The sequence below is a fragment of the Pongo pygmaeus genome, chromosome 11 (genome assembly GCF_028885625.2).
Source record: "Pongo pygmaeus isolate AG05252 chromosome 11, NHGRI_mPonPyg2-v2.0_pri, whole genome shotgun sequence".
Classification (NCBI taxonomy): domain Eukaryota; kingdom Metazoa; phylum Chordata; class Mammalia; order Primates; family Hominidae; genus Pongo; species Pongo pygmaeus.
Genome location: NC_072384.2, coordinates 129,064,530 through 129,083,855, shown reverse-complemented (window position 1 = coordinate 129,083,855; position 19,326 = coordinate 129,064,530). Strand labels below are relative to the sequence as shown.

The following is a 19,326-nucleotide window of genomic DNA, read 5'->3' as shown; positions in this document are numbered from 1 at the left end:
AAGAAGATGGTGATTTAACTTCCGTTTCCTCTGAGAGTTCTTCCACTTAGGATGCTTCAGCAACCAAAGGTGATTCCTAAAGAGATCACAGGAAAACGTCATAATCACACATACTTGGAATCCAAGCAGCCAGCAAGGGGAGGTTAAATAGAGCCATCACGAGGCAAAAACCAATCAACAAATTCACCAGCCAACAAATAATCAACCAACTCACCAACCAACAAATAATCTCTGATGGAGACAGCTGAGGTTTCAAACAGTAATATATGACAACAATAAGGTAAAAAAAAAAACAACAACAACTGCAATGATTGCAGCTCAGTACAAAATAAGACTTTCTAGAATAAAAATTTAATCTAATTTTTAAAAATCTATTTTTATTCATTTAGGGGTACAAGTACAGTTGTGTTACATGTATATATTGCATAGTGGTGAAGTGTGGGCTTTTAGCGTACCCATCACCAGAACCATATCTATTATACCCAATAGGTGGAAAATTCAGTAGGTGAGTTGAAATATGGAATGATTATTGTTAAGACTAAAACTAGTGGCCTGAAAAGGTGAACGAAAGAATATTATCTCAAAGTACAAACCAAAAATATGAAAAAAGAGAAAATTTGAAGGGAAAGCTATGAAATCTGGAGGATCCATTTCAGAAACTTAGCATCTAAGTCACAAGAGTTTTAGAAGGTGAAAAGGAAACGTTTTGTACAAAGGAAACTGTGATGGGAGATACACAATAACTATCTTAACAGCTGCAGGATACTTCCATTACCTGGAGAAAGATTGGCTTCTAGAGAATGGAAAACTGCATTAAGCTTCTTGAAGTAGTAATGAGAAAGATATATGCTAACAAGATTCTTGACCTCTTAAGGATAAAGAGAAAAATATATGGAAACTTCCAGATAGAAAATGTGAGCTCCTAAAAATAATTCAAATGGAATCAGACAAGTTTTTGAACTATTGAAAAGTAAATGACAGTAAATTCCACTTGCAGATTGCTGAGTGAAAAGGATAATATCAAAAAAAGTATAACTATTAAAAGAAAGATATGTATGTGTGGTTAGATGTTGATTTCAACTAAACCACTTGAGAAAGCACATCAGTGAAAAGACAGGTAATTCATAGCTGAGAATTCAAGCTATCAGTAATTGAAGAAAATGGATTGCAATGAAAGGGAGATTATTATGATAGTCTAGAACAAATTGAACTATCTTGGGTAGACTTAGGAGTTGGGTTAAGGTGGAGGAGAAGATGTAAAATTATTTCACAGATCTCATCAACAGTAGAGAAGTTGAGGTGGAGTAAGAATATTGTAAGGCATCATCTTATTGTATGGGGTTAAATTGTGGTTTATAAGGAACATCTTGGTGGTTCTCCATTACACAAATAGGCAGCATTGTGTTTTCACATAATAACAGAGAACTGTGTGTATGATTACAAATGATGGGGAAAGTAATTTCACTACTAAAGGAATGAAATAATAGAAGAGAACATACTAATTTAAAAGGAGAAAATGGAGTCATTGGCAACCACTAGAATGTAAATTCTATAAGGGCAGATATTTTTGCCTTATTTGTTCTCTGATATATCTTAAGATTCTGGAAAATCTTGGCACATAGAGGAGACTCAATACACTTTTTTTAATGAAAAAGGGAAACTACAAATTAAGCCATGAAATAAGATCAAATGAATAAAATTAACTATACTGTTTATTAAATTCCAATGATATATGTGTATATGTACACACACACACACACACACACACACACGAGACAAATAGATTGATTATAACTGTTAACCCAGCATTCCATACCCAGGAGAAACAAAATTATTTTTATTTTTATATAATACAAGGTAAAATATAATATTTTCAGATAAAATAACACCAAGGAAACTTTTCCTGAAATATGCACTACAAGAAGTGCCAAACTAAGTTCTTTAGAGTGAAGGGAAATATTGCCAAATGAAAACTCAGATCTTCAAGAAGTAATGAAAAGTATCAGAAATGATAAATATCTGGCATAAATTGTTATAGGCATTGTTACTATTCAGGTAGGCAAATTGGTCAGTCTTTCCCTTATTATTTCTTCTATTTTTAGTTTTAGTTTTTAAGTAGATTCCATTACACAAAGATGTTTTAATATTAACTACACTTGCATCCTAAATTTTTGTGTCCATTTTGGTAAGTTGTGTTTTTCAGGGAGTTTATTTCTTTCATCTGCATTGTTGAATTTGCTGGCACACATTTGTTTTATAATATTCCTTTATTAACCTTTTATAATGCATGTAGTTACGTCCCTCTTTCTTTAGTATTGTTAATCTGTGTTTTTGTCTTTTTATTGATGTTTGGCTGGAAATTTATCAAGTTTATCAATTTATGTAAGAACCTACATTTAGTTTTGTTCATGTTGCTATTATTTGTCTATTTTATGTTTAATTTTAGTTGTTCTTATTTTTTTATTTCCTGTCTTTGATTGAATCTGTTTTGTTTCTTCTTGAGGTGGAAGCTTAGATAAATTATTTTAAACATTATCCTTTCTTAAATATGTGCATTTAAATCTATATATTTGTTTTAAGCACTGGCTTAACTTCATCCGATATATTCTAAAGTGGTTTGCCTTTTCTATTTTTCAATTCAAAATATTTAATAATTTTCATTGTGAATAAAACAATAGCTTTATTAAGATATATTTTACTCATAATAAAATTAATCTTTTTTGGTATAAAATGCCCAGAAGTACAATCATCATTAAATTTAATTTTAGAAGATTTTCATCACCCCAAAAGAAATCTTGTCCCAATTAGCAGTCATTTCCTATTCCTTCTTTCCTGCAAACCCTGGAAACCGCTAATCTCTTTCTGTTTCTATGGATTTGTCTATTCTAGACATTTTATATTAATGTAATCATACAATATGCACTGTTTTGTGACTGGCTTCTTTCACTTAGCACAATGTTTTTGAAGTTCATTCATGTTGTAGCATCTATCAGTACTTCATTTTTATTGCCAAATAATATTGCATTGTATATAGATAGCTCGTATTTTCTTTATTCTTCAACTGGAAGACATTTGGGGATTTCCTTTCTTGACTACCATAAATAATGCCGCTATGAACATGTATACACAGTTTTTTTGTGTGTGTGTTGGCCCACAGGGTTTTAGAAGTGTGTTGCCTAATTTACAAGCATCTGGGATATTTTTTGATTATCTTTTAGCTATTGATTTCTAGTTTAATTTCATTGTGATCAGAGATCAGATTATAGAAAACTTAAATATTTAAAATTTATTAAGTCTTAGCTCATTTTTTATTACTCTATGTGTGCCTGAAATTAATGTTTATTCTGTTATCTTTGAGAGTAGGGTTCTATAAGCATCAGTTAGTCGAAATTCGTTAATAGAGATGTCAAAATCTTTTACATATGTATATAATTTTTGCCTACTTATAGCAATTACTCAAACAATCAACTTTTTTCTCCAATTATTATTAGAGATTTATTTATATGCTTTTCTGTTTTCTCAATTAATTTTTTGTTTTAGTATTTTTAGGCTATGTCACTAAATGTATAAAAACTTTTATTATCATATCTCCTTTATAGATTGACCTTTTTGATATTATAAAGTGATCATTTTGAGTAATAGTCTTTATCCTGAAGTGTACTTTATCTGATACTAACATAGTCACACTGGCTTTCTTGTTATTAGATTTCCCCTACGATTAGTTTTTGCATGTTTTTTTTCCATGTTTTTACTTTCAACATATCTCCCTCTTTCTAGTTAAAGCGCATGTCTTGTAAACAGACTTTTTACAAGGCTGTTAACTCTTTTTCTTTTCAATGCAACCTGACAATCTCTACCTTCTAAATGAAATGTTTATCTACATGCACATATTGGTAATATATTGCTGTCTAACAAATTATCACAAACTAGTAGCTTAAGACAACACACATTTGTTATCTGTGTATGAGGAGTTTGTGTATGGCTTAGTCTGGTCTTCTGCTGAGGGCTTTACAAGGTTGTAGTCAAGGTGTCAGCAATGTTGCATTCTCACCTGGAGGCTCAACTGGGAAAGAATCCACTTCTAAGCTTTCTCAAGGTGTTTGCAGAATTTGTTTACTTGTAGCTACAGGAATGAGGGTTGTGGCTTTTTGTTGGTTGTTGATTGGAGGTTGCTCTAGCTCATAGAGGTTTCTATTGGCTCCTTAACAAGTGAGCCTCCCAATATGGTCACTTGGTCTTCAAGCCTAGCTAGGGAGAGAGAGTCTGTAGAGCAAGTGTGCTAACAATAACAAGGTGGGTTTTTGTGTAACATAACATAATCATGGGAGTGGAACCTCATCGTCTTTGCGTATTAATTAGATGCAATTTATAGGTCTCCCACACTCAAGAAAGGGGTGGGAGGATCATACCAGGGCATGAACACCAGAAAGCAGGGAACATAGAGGTCATCAGAGAATCTACTATCACGTTAATGTAGTTACTGCAGTGACTTATTTACATCAACCAACTCACAACTTGTTTTCTCTTCCATATGTTCTTTCTTCTTTTCTTTGTCTTTTTCTATCTTTTTAGAATTTATTGGAAACTTTTCATATTTCATTTTATTTTCTCTATTGCATTGTTAGCTCTATTTCCTTGAATTCTTTTTTCAGAGATTATTTATGCTAGATATTAAAATATGTATCTCTGTGGCTAGCAGCAGGGCTCACCAATTCATGCCTGGACATAATATAGGACTTGGGCACTCCAGCTAGCTCCTTTCGGTTGGAATCCATAACTTTTTGGTGTGTTTCGGTGGGAAGTATAAAGCAAGTATCTTGATTTCTAAACCCAGGAATTTTAGAATTGACCCCTACGTTCAAAGAATTTTGGAGCTTTATAAGACCTTCAGCAGTGGTGATCTCAAACCAATTATGATCTCCAAACTCCCTTCTCAGGTAACTGTTGGGAGCGATGGCATCCCAGTTTGTCCCTGGAATGGCTGGAAAGGGTACGAACTTGTGAATAGATCACTTAAAAAATTGTATTATTTGCTTATTAGCCCTGTATCTCTTTAAATTTCGTTTGTTTACAATGATGTGCTCTATTGGCCACAAATTCTTAGTTTGATGCTTCCCGACAGTGCCTTTAGTAGATTATTTTACAATCTATCCATCAATATATATCTTATAAATATATATTATATATATTGAATCCTGAGTTCATCACAGTATACCGTGAATTGATAGTTTACCATTTTACAAATAATGTAAGAAGTGCACAAAAGCCATCCTCCATTTCACCCCTCTCACTCTTTCTGTGAAGATTGGCATATATTTTTCTTCTAGTTATATTATAAGCCATACAATATTTTCCTACTATATTTTCTTTCTTTATTTCTCTTTCTTTCTTTCTTTTTTTTTTTTTTTTGAGATGGAGTTTCCCTCTTGTTGCCCAGGCTGGAGTGCAGTGGCACAATCTTGGCTCACTACAACCTCCGCCTCCGGGGTTCAAGCGATTCTCCTGCCTCAGCCTCCCAAGTAGGTGGGATTACATGCATGCACCACCATGCCTGGCTAATTTTTTGTATTTAATAGAGACAGGGTTTCACCATTTCGGTCAGGCTGGTCTCGAACTCCTGATCTCAGTTAATCCACCCACCTTGGCCTCCCAAAGTGCTGGGATTACAGGCATGCTGTATTTTCTTAAAAGAATCAATCATCTCTTAATGAAATTCTTAGAAAGCATTTTTACATGTATTTATTATTACTTTGGCTCTTCATTTCTTCTTTCAAAATTATTCTTCTGGAATCATCTCTCTTCAGACCTAACTTTGTTTAGTATTTATTATAGTGCACATTTCATGATGATGAGTTATTTCACCTTTTTCTGAAATATATTTTTTCACTTTTAGTTTCAGAAGATAATTTCACTGGTTATAGAATTCTAGTTATATGCTTCCTTTTCAGCACTTTAAAAACTTTATGCTATTGTCTCCTATGTTTTGTAATTTCTGATGATAAATATTCTTATTTTTGTTTCATTGAATGGAATTACCCTATTGTATCTGGCTAGTTTAAATATGTTGTCTTTATCTTTGGTTTTCAGCAGCTTGACTACAATGTAGTGAATTGTAGGGTTTTAAAATGTTTATTTGTTCTCCTGTCTCTGTGTCCTGATGTATTTTGTTAATTTTGTGAAATCTTCAGCTATTATTTCCTAAATATTGCCTCTGGACTATTCTTTTTTTGTCTCATTTTGGAACTCCCATAGAGCAAATATTAAAACACTTGATATTGTTCAACAAACTTCAGACTGTTTCTGTTTTTCCCTTTTCTATTTTTTTTCCCATTGTGTTTCATATTGGATAATTTGTGCTATGCTTTACTTAAATTCACTGACTCTTTCCTCTGCTGATGCATTCTGTTTTTAAGCCCACAGGCTGAATTGTTGCTCTCTACTTTATGATTTTTAAAATCTCCTTTTGGTTCATTTTTATGTTACTTCTCTCTGCTGAAAGTCCTCGGTTCATGCTTGTTATCTAACTTTTAGATGGGTTATTTTAAAGTTCTTTTCTGGTAATTTCAATAGCTGAGCCTTCTATACATCTCCTTATATGGGTGGTTTCTTTTTATGACTATAGGTTACATTTCCTTGCTTGTTCACCTGCCCGATAAACATTTTATTTTGTGGCAGACATTACACATTTTAAAAACCAGTAGAGACAGAAATAAATACTTTTTACCCCCATAGGCACCTATATTGAGGAACTTTTCTTTTGAATCTTAGCTGGAATTGAGCTGGGCGGGAACTGGGACATAGCTTTAATATTTTCTCTTTTCCTCTGATTTGAGCTATCGTGACTGTGAGGTCAGGATCCTTCCTCCCAAAGAGTTCTTCATCCCATGCTCCATGAAAATACAAGATGTCTTTCTGCTTTCTGGCCTCATCACTAGCAGCCACTTACTGTCATTGGTAGAATTAACTTTGCTTATGGGATGTTTTCACCCACACAGTCCTTAAAAGTTTGACTATACATATACATATACATATACATATATTTCTAGTCTTAGAAAAGTCTCCCTAACTATGGCAGCTGGTTTTATACCAATATTGGACCACTGCCCCATGGTACAAAAATTGCTATTGGTCTTTGCTTACCTAGACGAAGCGCACATGTTTCTGGAATTTATATGCTCATCTATCTTTATGCTTGCACTGATATCATATTGCTCAGTGATTGTGGTTTTAAGATAGTTTTAAATAACCAGTAGGCCATATTTCTTCTTTTTAAGATTACGTATATTAGTTAGTTTCATAGTCTACTTTTTTGGGGGGTATGATTATCTTATCCATATTATATTAAGCATATAATAATATAAAATGGCATTCTAATAATATTGAGTTATTCTGTCTAGGAATATAGCATTCTGTATTTGAATATTTTTGATTTCCAGTGTAGACAAACATCACGTGATATATATGGTTGTACTAGTACTTGATGAGAATTACTACAGCACAACTGTAAAGGACACGGACTCTGGAATAAGACTTAAGGGATCAAATCCCACCTCTACTTCCTTGCTACTCAATTTTGGATCATAGTAAGTCCTTCCTTCACATCACTGATAGGTTCTTGGAAACTGCAACTTTAACCAAACAATGTACACCCCATCCTCAAATAACATTGTTTCCTTTCGTGTTTTTTGTTATGACATAGATGAGAAAAACCATTGGTTGCATTATACCTCATTTCACCTAAAGTTGCAGTTTCTGAGAGCCTATCACTGACATGAAGTGAGGTCTTACTATAGTTAATGAATTCTAAGTTCCTCAAGTGTAAAATGTGCAGAATAATAGCACCCACTTCATACACAACCTGACTGTGAAGACTGAGTTCCTGCATCAACAGCACATATGATAGCACCAGGCACACAGTGAATGGTCCGGCGAACATTTGTTTTTATCATTATTACACTTTTTTCCAGTGCATCATTATCAAGAAAATGAATCTTTTTTTAGGTAGCTTTTGAGGAAAAGAAATGAACCTTCACTTCCAAAGTCCTCAGCTAATGTCTATTGGGTCTTATTGGCCCAAATTGAGTTATATATTTTTCCCTGAACGTGATATGTTGGTTATGGTCTGATCTTTCTCATACCTGTAGTGAATAGTGGAGTTAGCTTAACTACAAGTCTTAAGTTTCCTCTACTTGCCCCAGGAAAATTTTTATAATTGTGCTTGTATTTACATATTTATGTCATCTACCTAGAAGGTGCATGTGTTTTTATGTTTTCTTACTAGATGTCTTTTTTTTTTAAAGGGAGTCTTGCTCTGTTGCCCAGGCTGGAGTGCAGTAGTGCCATCTCGGCTCACTGCAAACTCCACCTTCTGGGCTCAAGAAATTCTCCTGCCTCAGCCTCCTGAGTAGCTGGGATTAGAGGAGCCCGCCACCAGGCCCGGCTAATTTCTGTATTTTTAGTAGAGACTAGTAGAGATGAGGTTTCACCATGTTGGCTAGGCTGCTCCCAAACTCCTGACCTCAGGTGATCTGTCGGGCTCAGCCTCCAAAGTGCTAGGATTACAGGCATGACCCACCATACCCGGCTTTTATCTTTTTTTTTTTTTTTTTTTTTTTTTTTTTTTTACAGCCATTGATATCTTATTTTCAGAATTGTATTCTGAAGATCTCATACATATAAAATGAGGAGGCCTTGTATTATGACATTCTGAATTGCTAAAATATTAACAATTCAGTTTCTATTGAGATAATACTATTATTGAATGAGTTACTTTCAGTGGCTATCTCATCCAGATTCTGACAATGATCTTGCTGCCTCATGCTTTCTCCCTATGGACTAAATCTGCTTCATAAAAATGCATGTTCCCTACATAAAAGAACTAGATAGGTTATGTTATCAAACATACTACTACCCATTATAGTTATTTATTTGAATCTCAATATAAAGTGCTATAATAAATCTTTTTAACAGTGCTTTTAAAAATATTTTATTTTTAATTAACAAGTAATAATTATATACAATGTTAGATACAATATGCTTTACATTGCACAGTGATTGAATCAGGCCACCTCACATCATTTCTTTGTGTTGAGAACACTTAAAATTTACTTTTACCAATTTTGAAACATATATCTAATAGTTTTTCTAATTTTATAAAAGGCACCACTCATCTGTCCTTTGTACATTGATGAATTATATGAAAAACAAAGAAGCAAGCTAAATATGATGAGACTGGCAATAAGAATGATGGAGTTTATATCTCTAGTTATTTTTCTTCATCAAGCTGGTATGGTATCAAAACTCATCTCGCAGCAGAGGTCACAGAATAAAATTAGTTTATTGCACTGAATTCAAAGAAGCCAATTCCAACCAACATTTTAAGTTTATTATACATCCAAGTTAATGGTCACTTCATTTTCTTAAATGGTCATCTTGTTCTGTTTATCTTAGTCTTACTGCTGTGAACTGATGTTTGCTCTAACATCTCGCTGACTATTCTTCCTTCTTTGAATCACTTTATTCTTCGATCCTAATACTCTTCCTTAGAACTTGGTATACTAGAATGTAAGAGCAAACTGTCTGAATGTAGTGAAAGGAGACAAGACTTGAGCTGTTTTTTGAAGCAGTTCAGCTGCTGACTCACCCTACAGTAAGAGTCAACAGTAAGAGTGTGAGAATATTGCCTAGAAAGTAACAATATAATTCACTCTTCTGAAGTATTGTAAGGTGGAATTAACTCTCTCTCTCTCCCTCTCTCTGTGTGTGTATGTGTGTGTGTGAAAATTACAAGTAGCTTCTAGATAAAAAAGCAAGAGGCTTCCAGAACACTGTCACTGAGAATTTGTCTTTTCTATAGTATATGTTATAGTGAAAATGACTATAAAGTAGAAACTTTTAATAATAAAAATAAACTTTATAGGCTGCAATTATAATTTAGAATGTCAATATGAAATACATTTTTATTAACTGTGACTTTTTATAACACAAGATATATTTCTGATGTGGCATTTAAGTAAGAAAAGCAAAACATTTTAGTGTCATTTTATCCCTCCAATGAAAGACACAAATTACACTCAGGAAGACATGGAATTTTTAAAAGTAGTTAAGTGGGTGTTTGTCTTCATGAATTTCAAATACTAGTAAATCAAACTGTGCCTCCATTCATATTATTGCATATCTTTCATCAAAGCAGCAGTTTAAAAATTTTTAGTTTTTTATTTGTAAATGTTTTTCAATCAAACACAAGAAATTAATTATCAATTTGTGTTTTCCCTTTTTTTCTTCATTATTCTGGCTAAACATGCATCAATTTTATTGATGTTATCAAAGAACCAACTTAAAAAAAATTGTCGCTGATTTAATGTTTTTAGTTTCATTGATTTCTGTCCTAATTCTTACTATTTCTTTTCTTCAGCTTGCTTTAGGCTTATATTGCTCTTCATTCTCTAGTTTTCTAAGGTGGGCACTAGACTATTGATTTTAGGTTTTTCTTCTTTTCTAGCATATGCATTCAATGCTGTATATTTCTATGTAAGCACCGCTGCTCACAATGTTAAATTACACAATTTGTAAGTATGGCATGTCTATTAGTTCTGATTCACAAATTGGAGTTTTCAAAATTGAAGCCTTCTCTCCTGTTGTGCAGTGTGTCTATTACCTGTTAAAATCCTTAGTCCCTACATTCATCATTTAGAATCATAAAATCTTAGATATATAAAGATACAATCCTTCCTATAAATATATTCCAGTGATTAATACCCAGAGTAGTAAAATTACTTGCAAGGAGTTATCCAGTGACTCCATCCCCTCTTACAGCGATTTCTATTGGGGACAATTGACTCGTAATCATCCAGTAGACAGTGAGCTTCATTTAGAACCCAGTCTAGAGGTTGCCAACTTCACAGTACCCAGAAGCTGTATGGAGCTTAGTTACAATTTTAAAATGTATGGCGCTCAGGTAACTACAAAATGCCAGCCAAGCCAGTGATATAAGTGAGGATGGAGATAATGATACTGAATGAAAGAATGAATTTTCTAACTCATCATTCTGAAGTCATTTCTTCATAGCGGAGCATAAAATAAATACAAATACATTAAATTGTACAGTGGACTAATGGATGTGGTGAGTTTGTTTTTGCCTTATTTATCTCCTGGAACTTACCTCCATGCATGTACTAATTAAACGTCCTAACTGAGAGCAGGGGTTCTAAGATCTATCATGAAAGCATTGCCAAAAAGAAGACTAGGTGCTTGGGGCCCTGGAGACAGCCAAAAAGACAAGTCAAGGAAACTGGATGGCAGAAGGGAATACTGAATGCAAATTTCTTCTAACTGATTTTAAAATAAACTTCTATTAATTTTATCTATTATCTGTTTAAAACTTGGTAAAGGATAGAATGACGAAACATTTTTATGAACCATGACATTTAAACACTTATTTATACAACTTTCTGAAATACTGTATTTTCATTTACAGATCAGTCCCACAATTTCACAAACAAATGTGTTATTCATTTGCTAACAACAGTAATTAAAGTATATCATATCACACTGATCGAACTTGAAAGTGCCTTATGTAACAGGACATTTTATAAAATATCTTATCTCATTGCATTGGTGGAAAAATTCTTCAAGAATGTATAAAATGTACCTTTTTATCCTAATGCATTATACAATTTAATAAAAGGATATAAAATATCTCCAATAGTTTAACTTTTTCACATATATATCTTTCAATTCTTGTGCAGAAATTCAATCACTATCTTAAGGGAGCACTATGTAGTGTTTACGTGGATTATTTCAGATACTTATGACTTTCAAGTGAAAAGAGAATCCCAAACTATAGAAAAGGTGGTTTTCAAAGCATAACAACGATGAGAATGGTAAGATCACTGATACTGTAAATGCAACCATAATTCTTTTTTTCACAGGACTATTTTCGTAATAGTAGACTATCAAGTAATCTCTATTAGGATTCAAAAGGATTCGAGAAATAAATGTTTGGTCCAAAACAAGAATATTTTAAAACATATTATAAATTATAGTCAGCAAAAATACAAAGTTAGTGTAAAATTAATGTAATGGAGACATAACCCTTTATGTTAAAAGTGAGCAGTTGCTTCTAATTGTGTTTCCGCTTTCCATAAATTGTAACCTCCATCAACCCAACAGAAATACTACTTAACAAAGAGTTTAATTCCTTCTTCTTTCCTTCTCTGTGTGGATTTGGGAAATCAGTCTTATTTTCCCGGACATCACCCCTCCCTTTATAAAATGATAACAATAATAGTTTCTTAGTGAGGATTGTTAGAGACAGTGTCAATGCACCACTTAGCATAAGACCTGGTACTTTGCCAGTAATAAAAAATTGGTGGTCATCATAATTAATGCCATCATTTTTATACACACGTGGAGAAGAGACAAGACCAAGGGGGTCAGAAATAGACACAACTAGGTTCAAATTCTTCTGTGCCTCCTATTATTTTTGTGGTCTTGTAAAAATTAGTTAATTTCTCTCTGTCTACATTTTCTTATTAATAAATGATGGGCTAATGACCGCCTCTTACAGTGCTGGGTGAGGGTTAAATGAGATTAAAAGTGCAGACCACCTAGTAACAATTAGGTTAATAGGAGAAACTAACACATGTTTTCTTTCTTTATTTTCCCCAGAACAACTTAACAATATACATACTGATCCAGTGTGGAATTATTAAGGAAAATACATTGAAATAGGCGGCATTCTTGTCAAAGATATATATGGATAGCTAGATGGATAGATAGGTAAGTAGAGAGAAAGATTTCACTATTTGCATATAATTGCACCTTGCTTTTAGGACAAACTGCTACAGGAAAACATGTATTTATAAAAGTCCAAAAATGACAAAATTATCAAAGAAATATTTTGCAAAGAGAATAAAAACTATGAATGTACCCCCTGCTTGATGTTCAACAGCTCTTACTACACATTTTAAAGTCAAAGATGGCATGCGGTTTCCTATCTGAAATTGACAGTCACCCTGTTTTCCTTCATTGACCTCTTTTTATATAATGAGTTTGATACCTTTAAATAGATCACAAGCACTTATCCAGTTCACTCCACAGACAGGTAGCAACAAGAGAAACATTATATTTAACCTTTGCTGCTCAGTAAACTTTGAAATTTTCTTTTATCTTGAATATAGTATCTAATAAAGTGGGTGGTGTTATTAATGCCAACATTTCTTTTTTTTAACACTCATTACTCTCACTTTAAATACTTTCATGCCACATTTATATTTTTATGTTGTAATCTGCTATGGAAAATGCCTTCACTGAGGTATTTTTGTATATTTACAACTTACGAGGTAGAATATGATTTTAAAAGACAACAAAATACAGTGTTGGGAATTGCAGAAAAATTAGTATTTTTGGTTTTGTAGTTTTGAAATCTCAATGCCAACTGTAGATATAGCATTCTCTGACTCCAGATTTTTAGGCAAAAAAAAAATGCAATCAAGTTGTGCTTGGCAAAGCATTTTAAATCCATCTTCTACCTCTCTTGCCTAGCCAGAGGTCTCTCAAGAACCACTCAGATTGTTCTTTAGTGGCATGGAGAAGATTGTGAGATGGCAAATGCTATATTATTGTATCAAATAAATATCAAGATTAGTGATCTGCACTAGTAATGATCTGGATCGCTGGAGAACTCCATTGCAGCCTAAGAGGCAAGCCAATTAAAAAAAATAATTGGTTTCCCATCCCACTACCAGTTAGGGAGACTCCACACTTTACAGAATTAAGAGGCAAAGAAGACAATGGAGAGGCAATGGGTTGTTACAGAGCTAATAACCCACGTCCACTTACAAAGTCACCAGAAGGAGCTTCAGCATCACCATCACATATGTTGACAGCCATGAACAAGAAATAGATTATTTAAATAAATGTTATCTACCCAGGAGTTAATCCAGATTGCACTATAAATTCATCCCACAAATAAGCTTGCTTACATGCATGCATGCAAATTTTAAGTGTAAAATTCATTGAAACTTTGTTGATAATAGTAACCCAGTCAAACACTTTTAATAAAGCTGTATAATCCACCAATGGTTGACTAGTGAAATCAGAATACACCATAAATAGAATTTTATATAACTACTAAAAAGAGCTTCATATATATATATATATATATATTTATTTATTTATAATTGTATACATACACACACACCCCAAGATAAATTTAAAGATTTTTTAAGGAGAGAAAAAAGTATAGAACTTTGCAGAGAAAACAAAGATTAACAAATATAGGCATTTACTTTATTTAAAAAGACACCTCTAAAAATTAGTAACAATGGTCACTTCTCAGGAGGAGTTAAGGTCAGAGTACATGGTGTTTGACTGTTTTTGTTAATTTTGAATTTTTACTCATGCAAAAGGCCCATTTCCTGATGGAATTCATATTCATGAATGAATCCAACATTCATGTCAAAAGATGTTACCAAAATTGCAGTACCATTTATCTATAAAGTTATTTTGAGCACTGAATATTTATTATATTTTCTTACAAATATATCAAAATAAATATTCACCAAAAGAAATATTAACAAATAGGCTCTTTGTGCTTGTATAATCTTCTTTCTCTTTTTCTTCTTCTTCCTTTTGTTCTTCTCCTTGTCCTTCTCCTGTTTAAACCTCATTTAAAATTAGGAATTTAATTGTGGTGTGTGGAATAGTTACACTATCTTCTTTGGAAAATAAGAAAAGTAAAACAGCAAGAAAATGCCCATCGGATAGAAACAAAATTTGAGAGAAAGTTTTCAAATAGTTTTTAAGATGGCTAAATTTGAGGGCATTTGCTTGTACCACCAAAAGAATTCTTTAGTTTGCTGACGAACTCTGCAAAATTGAACTCAATTAGCAGTGTTAAGAAACCCTCACAGAATGCCTTTCATTAAAATTGCATCAGAGTGTAAAAGCATCTTCAGAGAATTCTGCACTTTATCAGTTCTTCTGGGAGGATTTGAAACAAAAAAGCTATTTTATGAGGCAGGATGATGTATTATAGTAGCTAGGAGTGTGGCCTCTAGAGTCATACTCCCTGGGTTCAAATTCCAGCACAGCCACTTCTCTCTACAGAGCTTTGGACAATTTCTCAAATGTTCTGCACCTGTTTCCTCATCTGTCACAATCAGATAATAATAGTAGATTCCTTGCAAAGTTGTGAGGATCAAGTGATTAATGTAATGCACCTAAGCCATGCCTAGAAGATAATGTTTTGTAAGCATTGATTATTCATGTCTTGGTATTATTATTTTTATCTGCCAATAAAAATACTTACTGAATTATCATGTGGATGTCATTCTAACATGCAGACATAGCAAGTAAAAAACCATCAGTTTATCATCATTAAACCTGTGTTTTATTCTGACTCTATCACCTATTGGGTATGTGACCTTGAGAATGTCACTTCATGTCTCCTGGGGTGATTAAGACACTAAGTCCGACTTCTCCACTGAAAAATGGGGTTCACTCATTTGATTGTCTTGAAAATCAAATGAAATTTTCTTAGAAAGTAAATACCAATGCTGAAATGTTATATACACGTGAAATTAGTAATGACAGAGAAAGTATAACAGTAGAAATAAAAATAAGAGTAAGAAGAGTAATTTATGTTAATCATAGAAAAAAGGAATAAACAGAAAAAATAAAAGAAAAATACTATTTTATAACTCTTAATGTTCACATTGAGTCCTATTTTTGCAAGTATTTTAAAACTTTGCGTATGCTTTATATCATATATTTTGAAAAACTGCATAAATGGTATCTTGCTATATATAACCTTTTGCAAACTTCTTTTATTATTATCATGACAGTTCTTCAGGCTTATTAACTTAATACACATAGGACTGGTTCATTTATTTTAAATTGCAAATAAAATTCCATTATATTAACAAACTATTTATTTCTGACCTTGCTGAGGGACAGAATTTATTTTGCTGTTACAAATTGTACTTCAATGAATATGTTCATACAAATATCTTTTGCACATGTGTATAAATTTTATCATGAATACATTCTGAGAAATAGAATTGCTGGATTTCACGGCATATGTATCTACACTTTTGTTAAATTTTGTCAAATTTCTCTCTGAAGTGATCATCTGTCTTATTGAGTATAGCAAGCAGAAATATTTGAAAACTCTATATTTTCCCCTGTATATTTATCCTTAAATGGAAGGTCACTATCAAGGGCACAGAGTAGAATATTGTATCTACCACCCTTCACTGTCCGTTTGAATTTTGGCAAATTTCTCTTTTAGACTTACATTCTGAGTATTCGTTGACTGTCATAGACTCAAGCCCAATTCCAGCTTCCACATCTCTCAAAACTCTTACTGAACTGACATTTTATTAAAGATGAATTAACAATACTGATTATAAATTCCCTGAATTTATAACTTAGTAGTCTAAGCCAGCATTTCTCGAATCTGTTGGCCTCAAGACATGTTTACACTCTAAAATTTACTGAAGACCCCAAATAGTTTTTATTCATGTAGTTTATTTCTTTGATATCTGTATTGTATTATGATATTGGAAATTAAAGCAGAAATTTTAAAAAATATATATGTATCAATTCATTCTTAAATAGGAAAGATAAATCAATTATATGCTAACATGAGTAATATACTTTTATAGATAAAATAATTATGTTTTCCAAAACAAGATTTAATGAGAAGCCTGGTTTTCTCCTTTGCAAATGTCTTTAATGTCTGTCTTAATGGAAGAGAGTTACATTCTCATATCTGTTTCTGAATTCAATTCGCTATGCTATGTTGTTTTCATTGAAGTGTATGAAGGAAATCTGCCCTCACAAAGACGTCTAACTGGAAAAAGATGAAGTCTTTTAATAGTGTTTGCAAATAATTGTAGATCTTCTTCTTTGAAAGTACATCAAAACTCAACAAGCATGGTTTCTTAAAGGTTAACTTCAAAATGGAATCTGAATCTCTATCATAAATTGTACATTGTGTGCTACATTAAAATCTATTCTTATCTTGTGCTCAGAATGTATTTTTCACCTATTTATTATTGTGTAGCACATTTTTTTTTTTTTTTTTTTTTTGAGACGGAATCTTGCTTTGTCGCCCAGGCTGGAGTGTAATGGCGTGATCTTGGCTCACTGCAAGCTCTGCCTCCCGGGTTCACACCATTCTCCTGCCTCAGCCTCCCAAGTAGCTGGGACTACAGGTGCCCACCACCACGCCCAGCTAATTTTTTTTGTATTTTTAGTAGAGACGGGGTTTCACCGTTTTGGCCAGGATGGTCTCGATTTCCTGACCTCGTGATCCACCCGCCTCACCTCCCAAAGTGCTGGGATTACAGGCGTGAGCCACCGCATGCTGCCTGTGTAGCACTATTATGCGGTAAGGAGTTAATACAGCAGACCTGATTTGCTCCTGTTAAAAAGGCTTACTTTCAGGGTTGGGCCTTGGTTGGCATCTGAGAACTTGGCTTTTGGAATGTTCCCTACATTAATAAAACCGTTTTGCCCATCTGGGGCACTGAACAACTGCTTTCCTTTAGGCAGTTTGGAGTTTTAGTAGCAGTAGCTGGTCATTGTGCCTACGTGTCCAGCTTCCAGTGAAAACTCTGAACTCTGAGTCTCAACTAGGCTTCCCTGGGCAGAAACACTGCACATATTTTGCTGCATTTCAGTGCTAGAGAAAGAAGTGATTTCTCTGTGAACTCTCCTAGAAGAATGAGAACTTCTGAAGCCTGTCTTTGGATTACTCCAAACCACCCGATGTGGTTTTTTTTTGTCGTTGCCAATTGCTATTATAAGCTACGGTCTGCCTTTGAGATCTGAGTCCCTAAAATAATGATGCATCAGTCATTTGGAAATATTCAGTGAGATATTCAGATCTCCTAAAAGTTGGCATATTTCATCATAGAACATCAAGAAAAAATCACTATTGTTAACATCTCCATCAGTCTCTTCAGAAAACTGTTCATGTAGAGAAGCCATCAGTTTCATAGTTGCCAATAAACATTTTACAAGGTTCTAAGTTTTACTGGAAAGTTCAAATTTTCCATTGGCAATAAATACTATCATTTTTACCCTTGACAACTACCTTTGCTTTGTTTTCTAGAAAATTTCTGCTGGATATCCAAGCCTGAATAAACCTAATTTGTCTCTGTGTTATTTTTTTCAGGTGAAAATCATGCTCCATGAAAGAAGGGTTAGTTCAGCCTGCAACTCAAACAAGTACAGATATTCTTCCATGGAATGATCATCATACTTGGATTGTGATAAAAATGCTTTAGACAAACTTCTTATTTCATCCTTGGAGTATTAAAAATATGTATGTTTAAGGCTTGAAACTTAACACTGTGTTTTAATGTTTCAGTAAGGTGATTCTTAAATAAAATTGGCATTTTTAAAAAAGTGTCTGAAGTTTCATGTTGAAGAAATGAATGGCAACTAGTACAGTTACCACTAAACACCGCCTCAACTAAGATTTAAATTTCAACAAAGTGATATTATTATTAAAATGATTTTGACTTCATAGATCCTGGAAGCATTTCAGGGAGCCCCAATGGTGGACCACACTTTGGGAACCACTGTTCTAAACTCTGTTCCATTTTGCACTGTTTACTGATTGAAATGTACTGATGGGGGTGGAGTGGTGATTAGGGTTACAGTGTTAATGCTACACATCTCAAAAAGAAACTTTTATATAACAAAAAATAAATTCTCGATTTGCTTGGTGTTTCAGATCTTATAACTCTAAGTGAGGATGATGATAAAATAAATGAATACATTTTCATTCTTTCTTGTCAGGTTGTCGAATTCTCTTCCAAAGGAATGAAAATCTCAAATATAAGCTTGAGGCTGGGGGTAATGGCTTACACCTGTAATCCCAGTATTTTGGGAGGCCGAGGTGGGAGGATTGCTTGAGCCCAGGAATTCAAGATCAGCATGGACAACATGGAAAGACTCCCATTTCTAAATATATATACATACATATACATATATATACACAAATATATATATGTGTGTGTGTATATATATATATATATGTATATTTTAAATTAGCTAGTTATGGTGGTGTGCTCCTGTGGTCACAGCTACTCAGGAGGCTGAGGCAGGAGGTTCGCCTAAGCCAGGGAGGTCAAGGCTGCAGTAAGCTGTGATCATGCCACTACACTCTATCCTGGGTGACAGAGCCAGACCCTGGCTTACATATATATATATATATATTTATATACATCTCAAAAAAATATATATATACACGCATATATATATATATATATATATATATATATATATATGTAAGCTTGATTGTGTTTC

General features: G+C 33.4%; 1 long non-coding RNA gene across 1 annotated transcript; it reads left to right on the top strand.

Moving 5' to 3' along the window:
- The first annotated feature begins 82 nt into the window (after positions 1 to 82).
- On the top strand, positions 83 to 18,420 carry LOC129031532 (uncharacterized). Its single transcript, XR_008501073.2, has 4 exons — positions 83 to 280; positions 11,748 to 11,882; positions 12,670 to 12,780; positions 18,188 to 18,420. It is a non-coding gene; the product is annotated as an uncharacterized LOC129031532 (long non-coding RNA).
- Positions 18,421 to 19,326: the final 906 nt, after the last annotated feature.